The sequence below is a fragment of the Marmota marmota genome, unplaced genomic scaffold (assembly GCF_001458135.2).
Source record: "Marmota marmota marmota unplaced genomic scaffold, marMar, whole genome shotgun sequence".
Taxonomy (NCBI): Eukaryota; Metazoa; Chordata; class Mammalia; order Rodentia; family Sciuridae; genus Marmota; species Marmota marmota.
Window position 1 is genome coordinate 10,819,282 of NW_025999944.1, and position 18,405 is coordinate 10,837,686.

At 40.3% G+C, this 18,405-nt stretch overlaps 1 non-coding gene across 1 annotated transcript; it reads right to left on the reverse strand.

Annotated features, from left to right (window-relative positions):
- Positions 1 to 17,668: 17,668 nt before the first annotated feature.
- LOC125616402 lies at positions 17,669 to 17,775 on the reverse strand. Its single transcript, XR_007347041.1, has one exon. It is a non-coding gene; the product is annotated as a U6 spliceosomal RNA (small nuclear RNA).
- Between the last annotated feature and the right edge of the window lie 630 nt (positions 17,776 to 18,405).

Below are 18,405 nucleotides of genomic sequence, written 5' to 3' on the forward strand. Positions count from 1 at the left end.
GTGACCCAGGGTGATCATGAACAATGAAGACACTCCTGTCACTCAGGATACTCCAAGGGTTTTAGAAGACCCACACCAGGAACCTGGGACAAAGACCAGACAAATTCTTTATTATATTTCACCAGCTCAGATGCCCCCTTCCCTTCCTCCCCAGTGTCTTCTGAGACTCCCACTCAGATTCCATGTCTCCCTTGCACACCCCAGTAAATGCTCTGCTCTCCATATTCTACCATGTATGAGAGTTAGTCATGTACCAGCCCTTCTTCCCCATCCCCATAAGCTGCAAGCTTTTCAAGGACAGAAAACATAATTTATTAAGTTTTCTAATCCCCTTTGTGCTAACCCAATGGCACTGTAGTTTGTTTGGCAATGAATTTAATAAGGAGTCTTTATTGCTCATAGAAGAACTCTTCCCCTTTAAAACCAATATTAAGACCTCTTATGCAGATTCATTTTCTAGCTACCAATGTTGTGAATGATAACATAAACGATCATCTTTATTTCCTTGAGGATTCCCTGTGGATGGAAAAAAAATTTAAATCACAGTTTATGGATTATTAAGTTAACTATGCATTCAAATGCCTTAAGTCAATGTGACTGAAGCAGTTCTTTTGTTGAGGGGAACAGATCCACAACAGTATCATTTTCGTTTCAGAGCTTTGTGAGCTTTCCTTAATTCTCCAATTTTGGTAGCCTATCATTTAAGCCTCTTGGATGAATTCCTAGACTTCTTGCAAAGCATCGTTGGTTTTTTAAAAAAAGAGATTCTATATAAAGTGCCCACATTCTGCCATCACGGCTTTGTTTTCTTGCGTTGAGTATCTAATAAGATACTGCATTGAATGACAATAAACTTGAGCTCTGAGGAGTCTCCAGGGAAACCACATTCCATAACTTCTCATTATGTGCGAGGTGATTCTGAGGTATGGGAAGGCAAAGTGGTTTAGTGAGAACACTAGAAACAAAGTGAACGTTTTTGGATTCTAGTCTCCTAAACAGCATTGTGATCTTGAGGCTCAGTCCACAGTCGACAAATATTTACTGAGCACATATATCGTGTCAAATCCTGTGAGAGCCTCTGGGAATACAGCTGTGACCAGGACAGACCTAGGAGAATATGATTTAGTGAGGGTGACAAACACTGAAAATAATCAAAGGTAACAGTGCAGACCTTAGGGGTGTCATCTAAACTTGCAACAGGGATCCGCCTTAGGCTTCTGGGCTGTGGAAGGTTGATGGGCTCCTGAAAAATTCACCTTTTGGTATCCCTTTCCCTTTCTTTTTATAGCAGCATCCTGATTTACCTTTACACATCCACCTCTACTCCATTCACGTGCTAACCTGAGTCACAAAAGCTGGCCAGGGATGGAAAGTGAGTGTGAGGTTGTTTTTACTTCAATTTATACAAAACTCAAAAACAAGCAGTGGAAAAGACACAGTAAGATCAAGAATATGAGTGAGTCGATATAGAAGCTCCACTTCCCGCCTTGTTCCTCAAGAGTTGTGCCCCATGGTGGATCTCAGCACAGCTCGAGTACAGTGAAGAGCTCACAGCTGTAGTTTGGATCTGAAATCTCCTCCAAAGCCCCACGAGATAGAAGCCCCCAGTTGGTGCTGTTGGGAGGTGGGAAATTTAAGATGTGGAGGCTCACAGAAGGTCTTCAGGTTGTTGGGGCTGTGTCCTTGAAGGGGATACTGGGACCCCAGCTGCCAGGCCATAAGGTAAATATGCCAGGCCACAGTTTTGCTCTGCCAAGAACTCCCACCATGGTACCTGGTGTGCTGCCTGAGGTCCAAAAGCAATGCACCAACTAATCATGGACTGAAACCTCCAAAAATGTGAGCCCAAATAAACCTTTCTACTATACAGGTTGATTATCTCAAGTATTTATAACAATAATGGAAAAATGACTAGTAAATCAGAAGAGCCAATCAAAGTGATTCCTAACCCTACATACAAAGAAGAAAAATCTGAGAATTCTTCAAAAGTTCAATGAAAGAAGAATACTCAGTGGGGACTAACTTTACCAAATACACAAACAATAAACTCTTCATAATTAAAACCATGAGTTATCACTGTATGAATAGATAAGTAGGATAGATTGTTGGCCCATGAAATTCCCTGAATTAATATATTTTTAGATAAGGCTGTAGGGAAATAGGCCCTCTCAAACATTAGTGGGCAGAAGATAAATTAGTGTCATCCTTGTGAAGGGCCATTTGGTAGTGGTATGAGTTAAATTAGTGCAAAATTACAAATGCTTCGTATATCTTGACACTGACACTTCCAATTCTAGAAATTTTTTCTTTAGTAATGCATGTATGTATGAACACACACACACACGTTAATGGTTTTTCCTTGTGGCATTGTTTGTAGAAGCAGACTAGAAGATATCCAACTGTCCATTAATAGAGATCAACTAAATGAATTATAGCATATTTATATAATGGCGCAGAGGAATTAGTGGGCCTTTTATCCATTACTAAGACATAAGCTTGAGGATATATTGACAAATTAAAAGAAGCAAGGTACAACTATAGATTAAGTTATCCATTATTTTAAGGGTGAGGGGGAAGAAAAGAATGTACCTCTATTTGCTCCTGTTTGCATAAAGTTTCTCTGAAACAAGATCTCTGTGTGTGTGGTGAGGACAGGATGATGGGAGCAGCTGGTAAATCCGAAATGGACCCAGTTTCAGACTAAAGCAGAAGGTAATTTATTCAGGGTCTTTTAAGGAATTGCAATATTGGGAGACACAGCATCCAGTAACAGCTGGGCTGTGTTCTGAGGAAGAGAGTAGAAGGCAAAAACTGCAACTGCGCAAGTTGTTTTGCCCAACTTATGACTAGCAGAGGCAAATGGTCAGTTTTCGGGTCCAGAAATCCACTGGCTATCGAAGTTGCACTATCTCAAATGCAGTGAGAATTAGCTAGGGTCCCGGATGTTGCTTCCTCTGACTTGGCCCAGTTTTATAAATGTTCAGGTAAAGATGTGCCCGGATTTTACTCCTTCGATGACTACCCAGCTCCATTTGGGGGTGGGAGGGCTCTGAACCAAAGTGTAGCCATTTTATGATCTCAATTCATAGGACAGTTTTTGGTGTTTGAAGCATGTGAATATATTACTAGCTACAAAATTATACTGGAATATCTATACCCAATGGTGCCAAAACTATAATGTGGAAATGTTATTTGTCCTTGTCTATCATTTGTGCTGGGGCAAGTTTCATTTCAAACCATGTATTTTCAGGCAAATTGGAGCCTATCTTTCCAGAATTATTTTATCTCTGCTTAGGCATTGTAGCTACTAAAACCCCTATTTTGTAGACCCTGTAGCACACATTTCAAGAAGAAAAATTGATGTCATTGTAAACGTGGCCTGTGCAGTTAGCGACAACTGAAAGAATGGGGATCACTCTTGTAAGGCAGGCATTAGGATCTTGGCCATTTTCTGTAAGTGCAGGGCTGACTCTTACCATTGGACAGACACAAGAACACATCTCAAGCTCCGTTTTCCCAGTATGCTTTTACGTGCTTCCTACAGCAGGGTGTGTGTGTGTGTGTGTGTGTGTGTGTGTGTGTGTGTTGGGACCCTCTCTCCACACACTAAGGAAGCAGTTCTCCGGCAGTGAGGCCAACTTAGTGTCTTCAATTCTGACACTATTAACCTGGAGTGTCAGATCCGACAAGTCTGTGCCCACTTCAGATGCAGCTAGCTCATCAATCAGATATAAACTGTGGTTTCCATGAGCTCCTCTTTGGTTTGACTAATTGGTTAGAGTGACTTAACGGAACTCAGGGAAACGTGTCCACTGGTATATTACAAAGGATCTTACAAAGAATACAGAAAAATACCAGATGAAGAGGAGGATGGGTAGGGCAAGGCATGGGGAAGGATGCACAGGGCTTCGCTGCCCTGTCCATCAGCGCAGCACCTTCTGGGAACCCCTGCTGCCCTTCTGGGTACTCAGACAATGTTCAGCTGTGTGAGGCTCTGGGAACCCATTCCATTACTGTGGCTTTGCTACATGAGAATGACGGAGGAAACCACTGGCCAACTTTATCTTAAGCCCCTCTCTTTTCCCCTTAGGTTGGGGAAGTGGGGCAAACATCCCAACCTTCTAATCTTACCAGGGTCTTTGTGGTGACCAGCCCTTATTCTAAGGCTAACCAGGAGTCCCCAGCCATCAGTAAATTCAGTAGAATACAAAAACGTCATCAGTCAGGAGATTCCAAGGGCCTTAGGACTTGTGCGCCAGGAAACTAGAAGGAAGACCAAATATATATTCACATCATCACACCCACGCTGAGGTCCTTCTTCAATGTCCCTTTCTGCTCATGTTGCCTGGGGGTTCCTGCTATACTTCCTACTTGTCAGTTTGGCATTTCCTAAAAGAATGAGCTGTAAGTGAGGAGGGAGTGTTCTCCCCTTCAGATCAATTCCCTTTGTTCAAGGCAGAAGGAGCAAATTTGAATTGCTCCGGGGCAGGAAGTGATTGAAAGATATGCGCTGGAGAGACAGTAGGGAGAGGTGTGGATGGCAGAGCAGGGCACTGGGACTCCAAAAAGACAACTTCTACTATTCAGGTTCTGCTGGGTGGCATAAGTGGGAAAATATTCCCATGTGACCTAATCTTCCCATTTTTCTAAAGCCTCCAAGTTCACATTTTTTTATGGTGAAATTTGTGAAATTTTAAGATCCTGCGTGGGCTGAACTAAAATATCTGCAGGTAGATCTGACCCGCAGTTTCCAATCTGTGATTTTAGCCATCTCCTCATCTTTGATAAAACTTGCAAAGCCTATTGTAATTTAAATGTTTAAATAGTTCTTGGTGTGAAATCCTGGAAAATATTTTTTCAAGGCTGAATGTATTATGTATACTATATTCCCATCATCCTCAAGATAACTTTTTAAACTTTAAAGAGATGAAATTCATTTTATATATAAAAAAAATATTCCCAAGGGTATTTCTTCTCATATATAGAAGCTAGAAGGAAAAAAGGGAGGGGGAGAAACTCGTGAAAATAGAAGGGAGACCACCAGGAAGGAGACTGGGGGAGGGAGGCAGAGAGGGACACGGGGAGTAGTGGGAAATAAAATTGACTGAATTATGTTTGTGCTTGTAGAATATATAACAATGAATCCCACTAATATGTACCAATTAAAAATTTAAAAAAATAAAAAAATATTACCCAGCACAGTGGTGCACACCTGTAATACCAGTGGCTTGAGAGGCTGAGGCAGGAGGGTCATGAGTTCAAAGTCAGCCTCAGTAGTTTAGCAAAGCCTTAAGCAATTTAGCGAGACCTTGTCTCTAAATAAAATATAGAAGAAGGGCTGGGGATATGGCTCAGTGGTTAAGTGCCCCTGGGTTCAGTCTCTGGTATCAAATATATATAGTCTTTAATATAGTATGTAACTTTATGTTTTAAATGTTTAAGCATTTTCAAAAGGGCATGACCTCCCCAATGAAATGCTGGGTAGCAAACCTGTGACTGAACACTAAAATCAGATTCATGTACCCAAAGTGCAGCAACCAACCAATTACTGAATGCCAATGCTTGGGGCAGGGAAAGTTTACTCAAGGAGGTATCTACTGCAAAGGTGGGGGATCCTCACCTCTGCCTTACTCCAGCAAGCACGAGATACATAGGGAAAAGGGTGCAGAAGGAAGGATGGGTATGGGCACTGGTAGTTGAATAACGTCAGTGTTTTCAGAGTTCTTGGTGCTAATGGACAGCTGGTAGGCCACTGAGCAATCTGTGGTCCTGAAAATGGAGCATGTAAATCAGCTTGTATGACAAAGATTGCAAGGTTATCAGTTGGTAATTATAGGAATGGCACTCAAATGTCTGTGCAGAGATGTCTGATAGACACATTTTCTATGATAATCCAAGCTAAAAATTTTATAGATCCTTAAATAATTGGCTATAATGTCTCCTGACATGTGGGTAAAATTATATGGCAGTGGATATGAAAGAGAAACCACTGAAATCATCTAATGCAAGTCATCTACTTTACAGCTAAGAAATGTGAAGTCCAGATGGGGAAGATGTGTTTATCAACATGGCACAGTATCACACTAGGGCCAGGGCTGGAATCAGGATGGCACCCAGGTCCCTTGGCCCCCATGCAAACATGTCTTCATGCGTCTATGTATGAGATAAGTTTATGTCATTGGTACTGTTGATTGACATATGAAAGTTTCTGTTTTGATTATGATATCCTTATATTATTTTATATAAAATTTTGGATATAAACTGAGGATGTTGGGGTATTCTAATTCCAATATCTAGGAATAGGAACAATAGGAGGAGGTGTAGATGCTGGCAACTCTCCAACCTTCTCTGCTCCATAAGTCATTTAACATAAAGCAGATACTTTTTGAAGAATGATGTCAGGATTTCTAAATGAAAATAATTTTCATTCCCAGCCTTTCTAATGCCTGGAAAGGTTTCTTGTAATACTTTGGGTTTGCATTGAGCTGTCATAATACCCCTGGTGAATGCTCATGCAGGACTGACCCGGGCGATTTCAGGAGCACTGTGACATGGAAGAAGCTGAAATTGGTTCAGAGGTACAGTGTCGTGATGCCAGTCAAGGACCTTCTTTGTCCCAGAAAATTGCTCGTTTTATGATGGAAAGTAAAAAGCAATGAAATGCAGAAGTATAAAAATCTTATTTGTTAAGGTTAACAAATTCCTTAAGCATGTCTGGGATAACCAGGAGCAAAGCTTTGGCAAGTATGACACAGATTAGCCGTGACTGTGTTCAGCGGCACTGGAGGGAAGAAAGCTGGGCTGTGGTTTTCTTTGCTGCAGGGAGGGAGGTAACAACTTTCCCTCTTATGTTTCAGTGTCTTCACTTTTTCAATCTCAACCTGCAAAATAACACATTTATTTTCTGTTTGCTCTATCAAGGGAAAACATTCAAATTGGAATACCATTGGTTTGGGACACTTAAATGGAGTTGGAAGGCCACTGTTAATCAGATCTCAGATACTTCTGCAGCTGAAAATTTGAACTGGGCCACAGTTATACCCTTCTCCCTTACCCAGCATCCAAGCTGACTTATCAGGGCTGAGCCAAATCAGATTCCGGAAGTAATATTTGTTACCCTCTGCTGACTTTAGGACAATGGACCCACCGCTTCTGCAAAACTAACAGTGACTGAGACCAACACTAAATTAATTAATTAATTAATTAATTAATTTCTCTCTCTCTCTCTCTCTCTCTCTCTCTCCTTCCTTCCTTCTTTCTTCCCTCTTCCTCCTTCTCACTCTCGCTCTTAGCTTTGCTCTCTTTCAGTACCAGGGATTGCAGGGATTGAACACAGGAGTACTTAACCACTGAGCCACATCACCAGCCTGTTTTTTAGATTTCATTTTGAGACAGGGGCTCACTAAGTTGCTTAGGTCCTCACTAATTTGCTGAGACTGCCTCAACTTCCCAAATTGCTGGGATTACAGGTGTGCGCCACCACACCCAGCTCTGAATACTTTTCTTACAAAAGACATCTTAACTTCTTTTTCAAAAAGACATCTTGGGGGTGGGGTTGTGGCTCAACGGTAGAGTGCTCACCTAGCACATTTGAGGTCCTGAGTTCGATCCTCAGTACCATATAAGAAAAAAATAAAGTATAAAAAATTATTTAAAAAAAAGACATCTTAACAGCCAGCACCAATCATAATTTCTAACAAGTGATGTAATTTCCAGTCTTTTTGTGGTTTAAAGCTATAGAACAACTGCTATTTTGTAATACCTTGGAGCACATTTTCAAGACTGTTTAAAATCGTGTTTTCCTGGATTGCAATTCTAAGTAGCCCCAAATAAATGAGTGTGATTTTATTTGTTCTCCTCTAGGTTGATTTCGTTCTTGGTCAATAACCACCTTAGAACAAATTCATAGAATTCAAACTTTATACCTAATCTACTTTCTTAGAATCTACATTTCAGTTTGGTCTGCTCTTTGTTCCCCACGGGTGGAGTTCACAGCATCATATATTATCATCAGTAGCTGTTTCCTACAGCCTATAGTATTTTCAGACATCTTCCAGTGTCATGGAGGATTTGCAATTCTAGCATGAAATACCAGATGTGGTAGGCTGGATAATAGCCCTCTGAGGTATGCAGCTCTTAACCTCTGAAACCCGTGCATCTTACCTTATATTAAACAAGAGGCTTTGCAGATGTGATCAAGTTAAGGATTTTGAGGTGGCAAAAATTAGACTGGTCTATTGAGGTGGGACTTAAATCCAATCTCAATGTTCTCCTAGAAAGGGGCAGGAGGGATCTGATTAGACAACAGAAGATGGCTCAAATGGGATGCTATTCGTACTCTGATGAGTGAGGGATGGTCCATAAGCCATGAACGAAATAAAGAATGTGCGAAGGAATGCATGAACGCAGCCCTAGAAAGCTAGAAGAGGCAAGGAAACAGATGCTTCCCTGGAAGCTCTGGAATGAACGGCAGGACCCTTCTGACACCTTGATTTAGGGCCAGTGAAACTAATATTGGACTTCTGACCTCCATTAGTGTAAGAATATAAATTTGTGTTGTTTTAAGCCACAGAATTCATAGTAATTGATTACAGCATCCATAGGAAAAATAAATTATAGGATATTTTGGTTATCAGGAATGTTAGTCAAGAACAGTTAAGATAGAGAACAAAAAATCAAGATAAAATTAAAGGAGAGAATTCATGCTAATTAATTTTTAAAATCTCACTGAAGTGGATGACTGAGCTTTTAGAAAAATCACAAATGAGTAGAAAATCCAACGAAAGCATCAGGCACCCTTTTCCTGGTTTTCTCCATGTTTGCACTGTAACAGAGATTCAAAGCCCGCTTTACTAAAAATAATGACTGTCACCTGGGCCTGAAGCTGCTTCCTTTGCTACCTGAAACTTTTGGGTCAGATTCCTGCTAATCATTAAGAAATGTCCGTTGAAAGATTGGTCCTATAAGGTTGATTAGCCCTGAATTTACCCAACCTCTCTTGTCCCTCTTTAAAGCTGAAAGACACCAAGATAAGAGTCACTAAAATTATTTTCAAGATTCCAGGTTCAGTGAGTCTTGTAGGCAGATCATCCCTTGGTGGGAACTGAAGTTGCCCCCCGCACACAGGGGAAATTATCCCATGATGGGAAGGAATCAAGTCTGTCCTCTCCAAGTGGGAGCAATCACCTCATGGTAGGAATGGAATTACCTCCTCAAGTAGTAAGTTTCCTCCGGAGCCAACAGGTCCTTGAGAACCAAACTTGAGAAAATGATCAATCATCCTGGATTGCTTGACTGTGGATGCTTCTTGCGCACTTTTATTGTCCTTGCCCTAGACCATGCTGAAGCTCCTCTCTGTAACCTGAGCCAGGGCTTAGGAGGCAGCTCCTCTATTCTTCCCAGTGTGGCCACACTGAGTAATAAATTCCTTTCTTGCTTCTCCACCACTTGTCTCTGTGATTAGACTCTGTTTTTTTTTATAGTAAGTCAATAATATTTTATTGAATAATAAGAGGATGAATCGTATGCAGGGACTGAGTGGAAAATAAAAACATTGTGTCCAAGGGAAACAATAAATATAAAGGTCAGTTTTGCTGCCTACTTGTGTGCAACCTGATGCTTTATGAGGAACATAAATGGCTAGTGGGTTATGGGTGGAGAAAAAGTTCACCAGGCAAGAAAAAGGTAAGAGATTAAAAAAGATTAACAGCCATTCCCCCCCACCACCGATATACTACATTGATTTTTCGTTCCCTAAATGTATGGGAGGACATCACTGCAAAAGTGTTTACAATAAATTTACTTCAGTTTTCCTACTTTCCTTTATTATTATTTATTTTTTCAAGTCAAATGTCTTTTTTTCACAAATACAATTAAAAAAAAAGGTTTCCTGTGGAATTCTAATTTAAAATAGATAATACAAAGCAAATGAACGAATAATCCATTCCTGATGCGTTTATAAACAAAGCTGGGAGGGATCTAAAGCCCTTTATCTCTAAAAGAGCAGAGTAACCGTCTCTGTCCATCCATGTTAGAGATTTATGCATGGCGTTGCAGGTGGTAAGGAGAGGATGTCTCTTTGAGGAGAGACGATCCTATCTGGATGGTGTTTTTCCTCTGATTGGACTCTTGGGGCAGCAGGTGGCTGCATCTGGTCTTTTGGGATTCCCCAGAGTCCTGCGTCTGGCCTAGGCACCCAGGAGGGTCAAGGCTGATAAGGACTGGGAGAGAGAATTCCTCACCTTAAGGATCTGCACCTCTTCACAACCATGAGCCTAGCCATGACTGGGCCCTCAGTGCAGCTCCTTAACCTCTCTAATCTGTTCTTCCATAGTTCACAAAGGACTGCTCTGCATACCTCAAATCCCCTGTCCCATCACACTTAGAAAGTGAATTTGCCTCCATGTTCACACACACAAAATAGCAACCATCAGACATCTTCCATCTCCTGTCCCCCAAATCATACTTCCTTTCTTCCTTACCCCTTCTCTTTTCCATCTCTTATAATGGAAGGCAAGTGCTCGCTGCTGTTGGAAGTCAATCCTTCCATCTCCGCTCTGGATCCCTTCCAGCCCTGTCTTCTCGGGGACCTTCCCTGTTTCACTGGCTCTTTCCTATTAACTTTTAAATATGTACTTCTCTCTCTTTTTTTCTTTTTAAAACTCTTCTTCAAACTCAAGTCTACCTTCAGCTTCATCCTCCTTCATTTCCCAGGAAATTTCTAGAAAGGAAAATTTTAATTTCTTGTTTTCACTTTCTTCACCCTTTATTCACTCTTCAAAGGAATGTGATGTGTGTCCCACCCACTCCTCCTTCCTCCTTACTGAAATTGCTCTTGCTTAGGTCAACAATGAGCTTCTTACTGTGAAATTAATTACCAAATATTTCTATTCTCTCCTAATCCCCTTTATTGTGATATATCCATGCATCAGAGAGAACATTTGGCCTTTGGTTTTTTGGGATTGGCTTATCTCACTTAGACAATAGTCTCCAGTTCCCTCCATTTCCCGGCAAATGCCATAGTTTCACCTCTCTTTATGGCTGAGTGTTATTCAGAAGGCAGAAGGAGTGGGAATAGAAAAGGTAATGGAATGAATGGGACATTACTTTCCTGAGTGCATATATTGTGATAGTAGAAGCAAATGTGACTCCATTTTGCTTTATGACTTCATCCTGTAAAACAACCATGCTAAGTAGAAGGGTCATGACAGGGCAAGATATTCTTTTCCTTTTGCTATCGAAACCTTTAAGAACACAGAACTACCTAATGGGGCATTGTTTCTGTAACTAGGGTAACGGGGCTCTGTTTCTGTAACTGGGGTGACTGGGATAACTGTGACTGGTTAGGCTTCCTGCTGCTTGACTGCACTCTCCCGCTTCTGTAACCTGGCTTGCTTGCATTGGCTAGACCCCCAAACATCCCTTTTGCGGTTTTCAGGATTATAAGGAGCGCCCTTGCAATTGTTCGGGGCTGATCAGGGGAACAGCTCTATGTCCAGTCAGCAGCCACTAGTGTGCTTCAATAAAGTCTTGATTCAATTATACATGAGTGGTCTGGAAGTCATGGGACGAAGCTTTAACTATAACAATATGATTACGTGACCAATGGAATTCTACATCATGGACAACCAGAAGAATGAGAAGTTATACTCCATGTATGTATAATATGTCAAAATACATTCTATTGTCACGTATAATTAATAAGAACAAATAAAAAAGTAATTACCAATTGTGAATATTTAATCTGTTAAGTTTTTCAATGATATTTGACCCAGACCTAAGGAATGTAAAGATCACAGCTCCAAGAAACTAGAAAAGGCACAGAAACAGTTGCTTCCTCCTTTACCCTTTCATCCCACCTCTAGCCCCATTTATTCAGTCTTTTCTGTAAGCTCCTCTTTATCTGATCATCCCTTAAGCAGCTTTATTATTGCCTTTGGACTGTTTTCCTTTTTATTCAATAATAATTTTATAAGTGATTTCCTGCTTACTCTTTCATTGCTGAAGTTTCTGTTGGCTTGTGAGCCAGGAGGTGATAAGATGACTCTTAATTTCCAGATGAGATGTTCTCAGCCTCAGGTGTACTCACTTCCTGCTAGAATTTCCCGTAGGTAATTCAAAATCAAATGGGTCAAAGGCAGAAGTCAGGAACCTGTGCATCCTCCTGTATTCCTCACCTTAGTGGACAAGTGCCAAGATACTCTAGGGATCAAAATTCTGTCTCCCTTAGGAATACATCAAACCATTCTCTCCTTCTGTCAAATTGACCTCCTAAAAGTAGCCATGTCACCCCATTCCTATGGCTCAATAACCCACATCCAGGTACATTAAAATCTCTTACTGGTGTTAGGGGCTGAATGTTTGTGTCCACTCTAAATTTATACATTGTTGCCTGATCTTGAACTCTCTAGTCTATGGTATTTTTTATGGCAGCCCAGGAAGACAAAAACTCCTAGATTATCACGGTTGCCCCTAACAAAACACCCGCTTTCCTTTCACAAGGGCCAGAGAGATCTTAAATAGAAATCTGATCATGTAGATCCCCCCCTACCCCTCCGCCCCCTGTGAAACTTTTGGATAGTACCTTGATTTAGTCATCCTTTTCATTTCTGTGACCAAAAGACCTGACAAGATCAATTTTAGAGGGGGAATTTATTTTGGAGCTCATGGTTTCAGAAATACCAGTCCATAGATGGCTGGCTCTATTCCTGGCAGCCCCAGGAGAGGCAGAACTTTATGGTGTGGCAGAGGGAAATGGATCAGGACATGGCACCAGGAAGCAGAGAGATTCCCTTCACCACCAACAAAATAGAAACCCCAAGTGCACAACCCAAGCAACCCAGCTTCTCCAGCTACACCCTACCTGCCCATGGTTACCACCCAGTTAATCCCTGTCAGGGGAATAATGCACTGATTAGGTCAAGGCTGTCATAACCCCATCATTTCACCGCTATCCTTTTTTGCATTGTCTTATACAGGAGCTTGTGGGGGACATACCTAAACCATAACACCCTCATCCCCAGGAGGAAGTCGCCTCCTAGGTACTTCATCCTTTCTTCCAGATCCCTGACAACATCGTCTCTTTTCTCACCAGGCAGTCACCCTTCCTGTCCCTTCCTCTCTGCAGTTTGCCAATTATTAAATACCTCTCATGGTCCTCAGCAAGGCATCATGGGCAATCTCCTGGCTCCTGGAGACTCAGTACAGTCTGCCCCATGTCATCAGACTGTCGGCCACGTGGCAAGCCTGGCCTCGCAGGGGCAGCTCCCAGGACTCAGCTGGTCTCTCTTCCTAGGGAAGGGGGAGGGGGAGCCCAGCTGTGCTTCCATCCCTCCCCCTCACCCCCTAGATCCTCACTGTCACTGGACACCACCTCTTTTGGAAAGGTGACCCCCAGGGGTCAGAGCCCTGCTTCCCATGACTTTCTCCATGAACACTCATGACTTAACTATCACATCTAGGGTAAGTCACTTAATTGTTCTACGCCTCGGTTTCCTGATCTGTAAAGTGAAGATAATTCTATCATCTACCACTTAGGATTGTTATAAGGACCGAGTGTGTTCCTCTTTGTCATGTGCTTAGAATAGTGCTGACCACATGGTCAGAGGTGTCCTTGCATATGTTAAGGAAGTAAAATGCATCTCTAAATTCTCTATCTAGACATTATCTTCTCCAGAAAGTTTTTCAGCTTCTATTTCAACCTCACACCTCAGTATGGATCAAGTGCCCCTCCCCCTCCTCCGTGTTGCCATAAGCACTGGGACATCCCCAATGTGGTGTACATCCTGTGTTATTATTAACAGGGTGCATTTCCATAACCTCTGCTGGACCATAAGCTCTAGAAAAATAAGGAATTGTGTCTGTCTTGTTTACTCTTCAACTCCCAGTGCCAAGCAGAGTATGAAGCATATATCAGAAACTAAGAAATATTTTCTCAGTGAATTAATATATCATCAAATTATAATAACTTATGTGTGACTATATTCTATATTGATGAAGATCTACTTAAGAGACTACGTCTAATCATTACCAGGAAAAATTGTGACTAAACATATTGAAAATTCCTCATTCGGATGACAACTTGAGAAACTTTCAGTTGGGAGTATATTTTTTTCTTTTTTCTCTCTTTCTTTTTTATTTTTTTTTATAAGTACTGATGGGGATTGAACCCAGGGTCTCATGCAACCAGGCAAGCACCAAACTACTGAGCTACATCTAGAGCACCTGGATATGGGTTATTGAGACAGGGTCTTGTGTCATTGCTCAGGCTGGCCTTGAACTTCTTGTCCTCTTGCCTCAACCTCCCAAGTGGCTGGGATTGCAGGCAAGCACCACCGTTCCCAGCTACTCAGGACTAATTCTGTTGCTAGCAACAGAAAATATAATAACCTAGTCCAACTGGGATAAAGAAAAGTGGGGATATATTGGTTCACGTGATTGAAGAGTTCACAGGTGGTTGTCTGTAAGGCTTAACCCAGACCTCAGGACCCAGGTGCTCTGCAGCTCTGAACAGTGCTTCTGCTGCAAGCGCTTCATTTTAAGGCTCTATAGGTGGTGCTCCTAGTAGCAAAAGACTCACATCCTCACATCCAGCTCAAAAGGAAATGACTTGCAATGTTTGCATTCAGTAAAGGCTTAGATAAGCCGATAGATGAGACTCAGCCTGAGGCACATCATTCCTGCACTAATCATCTTACTAAGGGAGAGTTTGTGTTCTGGTTGGAGTACGTGGACTGAACAAGTAGATTCAACAATTGGGCTGTAATTGTCAAAGGATAAATGAAAGGATGCTCATTGTACCAGCTACCAATTTACTGTCTTTCTGTTCCAAATGCACGATGTGTTACTGGAATTGAATCCTCTGAACACCTCTCATTATCCAGCTGGCACAATCTTGAGCTTTATCTTTAGAGGGCACTGGAGGCACATTCGGAGACAAAGGAGCTTCTCTTCCTAATTTGAGTGTGCCCGGCTCCTTCTTGTGTTTTAATGATGCAGTTTCTAGCATGCAAGACACATAATGACACCCACCCACCAGAAGTTTGCTTCTCAGTGCTGTGCTGTGGTTTCCTGCTCACCAGCCTTGACCTGCCAGCTGTGATCTGGCTCTAGACCAGTGCAACCAACGACTTCCTCCACTCTCCAGTCGACCACAGCCATGCTTCGCCCGGTGGTGGGAGAGAGGCTCCCTTCCATGTTTGGTCTTTCTTGGGGTATCATCTCTCACACTTACTGGATTCTTTAGACTTCTCTTTTATTTCTTCTCAGTAGTTAATCCCCCTGTTAATAATAAGTTAATAATCTTCTATATTCAGTTTTTCCTGTTCCAATTACTGGTGTGCATTCTGTCTCCTAAATGGACCCTATCTGATAAGTTCATATTAAAAACATCTTCTCTAGAGGTATAATTATGTTGATTGCAATGATATCTATTATAATGCAAAAACAGAAGCGACCTGACCATCATGCAAATTACAGATCACTCACTGGTGAAAATGTAATTGTGAAAGTAAAATTAAAAAGTAATGAGAACAACCAAAGAAAGATAGATTCATGACTTGAGCATGTGGAAGGATTTTAAAAAATAAGACCAAAAGCAAGATGCAAATTAGTGTGAAGAATTTATGGACTCAATTATATCAAAATCAAGGATTTTCATTCCATGATTGATGCTGTAGACCAAGTTAACAGACAGATAGCAACTTGATGAAAGATGATACCTATGTCTAAAACCGAAAAGAATATTATAATACAGAAATAACTCTCATAAATCAAATTAGATAATCCAATCACTAAAAGGGTAAGAGAACTGAACAGGCAATTTATAATAGAAGAAACTTGAATCACCACCTCTTCTATTAGGAGATGTTCAAATCCACTGGTAATTGGAGAAATTAAAATTAAATGAGACACTGGGTTACACCCATCAGATTAGCACAAATAAGTAAGTAAATCATACACATGAAAACCTTAATTGGTGGAAATGTGAAGAAATAAGAAACTCCAGGTACTGCTGGTGGGTGTGTAGCCTGGTGCAACATCCTGGAAAAAAATCTGGCTAAAGTTAGTTAAATCAAGTATGTGTCTGTCCCTTCCAAAAGGTCTATGCCTCCCAAAACTTTTAGAGTTGTCTGTGGAATGAAATAATCATAAATGCTCATTGAAGCATTCTGTGGACATTGGAGCCAGCAACCCATCTTATCTACCACTGTGGGACAGTGGAAATGGAAAATGTGATACAGTGGAATGCACATTCTGAGATCTATTGCAACAATTAGAAACAGCAGAGCTTTGACAAAGCTGGAGTCATCACCACATCATGAATAGATCTTAGACACATAGTTTACTAAGTAGTGTAATCCAACCAACCAACCAACCAACTGTGTATAGCAAAACAGAGTTTATGTGAATTAAATGTATGCACACATAACACTAAGTCTATTAAGAGGAATTAGATTCAAGGATGCATGTCAAATTCATAAGGAAGGAGGTATGCAAAAACTGGAAAGGGAATGGAATTAGTGACTAGTAAAGAATGAATCAATATTGAAGTTGAGGCCTTGCATGGATAAAAAAATTTAAGTACAATTAATTCAACATCAGATTCTTTTAAAAAGGGACCTCCTATCTTAATTCCTCTATAATTCAATGCTCTTCCCATTTTAGTTAAATTAAAAGCAGAGCTTTCTATTCTTTTGCTTTTTAAAACTGGTCCTCTGGAGAAGTTGATAGCTGAAAAATTCAGTGTTTGTAGAACTGATTTTTACACTGGATGAAAACAAATCTAAAATATTGCCTCTAAAATATTTGCTGGATTGAAACTTGTGTTTAAGCTTCCTGTACCACGGCCTCCCCTACTGCCTAAGAATCTCTAATGAGACCTCTAACTGCTTGGCATTTGTGCTGAGTCTCTCCTACAATTGTGTGATGGAAAAGAATGAGTCCTAATGGGAACAATAAATGTTTTAATTTTATGGGAAAAGCATTAAAAACTGACATTTGTAATTTAATGTTAAATGTTTTTTACTTTTTTTAAATCCAGAGATCAAAGCACATTAAAGGTTTGTGTGTGTATGTGTGGGTGTGTGGGTGTGCACGCACACGTGTGTTTGTGTGTTTTAAGTGAAGTTGATGGTGGCAGTCTTTATTTATATTTTGTTGTGTAATAAGCTTTGTTTCTTTATTATGTGTCCTACCAGTTACTTTAGTTCTTAGCAAACAAATCTCTTTAGAGGATGGCTGGGTATCAGTTTGTCTTGGCTTAGTGACTATTTCTGCCTAATTTCATCTTTGACAGTGAAACTACTCCAATTAGGTAACAGGAGACAATCTATGTTACCTAATGCCTAATCAGCCTAGTAGGAAGAGGCAACATTTAGATTTTCTGGAAAATTCTAAATGGACTTAGAGTTTAATTTCTTTTAAATAAAGAACAGATTTTTCAAATTCAGAGTTAAGATATAATAGTTTCAAAAGTTTTTCACTAATCTTTATTTTTGTTGTTGGGTTTTTTGGTTGCTCTTTTTTTTTTTTTTTTGCATGCGTATGTTAGTTCTACAGAATAGTGGGTTCATTGTGGTACATGGAAACAATACACTTGGATCATAACCTCCTCCCTCCCCCACCCTCCTCTCCCCTCCTTCCCAATAATCTTTCTACTAATTTCTCTTTAAAATATGGACCCTTCATGAATTTGCATGTCTTCCTTGTGCAGGATACATGCTAATCTCCTCTGAACCGTTCCAATTTTAGTATATATGCTGCTAAAGCCAGTACTTGCTAATCCTTTAAAAATAGTAAATCTAGAGTCTTTGATGACTGTGACATCACTAACATAAAGGGGATATTTTACTACCCCCATGAGTCCCTCTTTATTATTTTTCAATTTGAGTTACCTACTTCTTAGATATTTGATTATAATTACTTATCTAAAGGGAAATCTCTTCCACCATGTTATATGAATGAACTGGATTTTTTTCACTAAATACATATATATATATATATATATATATATATATATATATAGACATGAGATTCAACAACATGTAGGAAGTACTTTGAGTTTTAAAAACTTCTATTAGATATTTATCCATAAATGTTTATCAACTTAAAGGTCAGATAATTCTAACTTAAAAACAACAGTGTAAGAATATTAGCAAATTTTCTTACACTTTATGTGTGTGTGTATGTGTGTGTGTGTGTGTGTGTATATATATATATATATAAACATTCACACATGTGCATGTGCATATTTAAAATTAAAATACATTCTCAGAGTTTATCTTCTCAACAGCTTGTTACCATTATAACCACCAACCTATAAAATAAGGGAAGAACCTAATTTATTATTTTTCTAACATTCCTTGGTGTTGTAACCCATTTGTTGTTGACTATTAAGCCCACTGT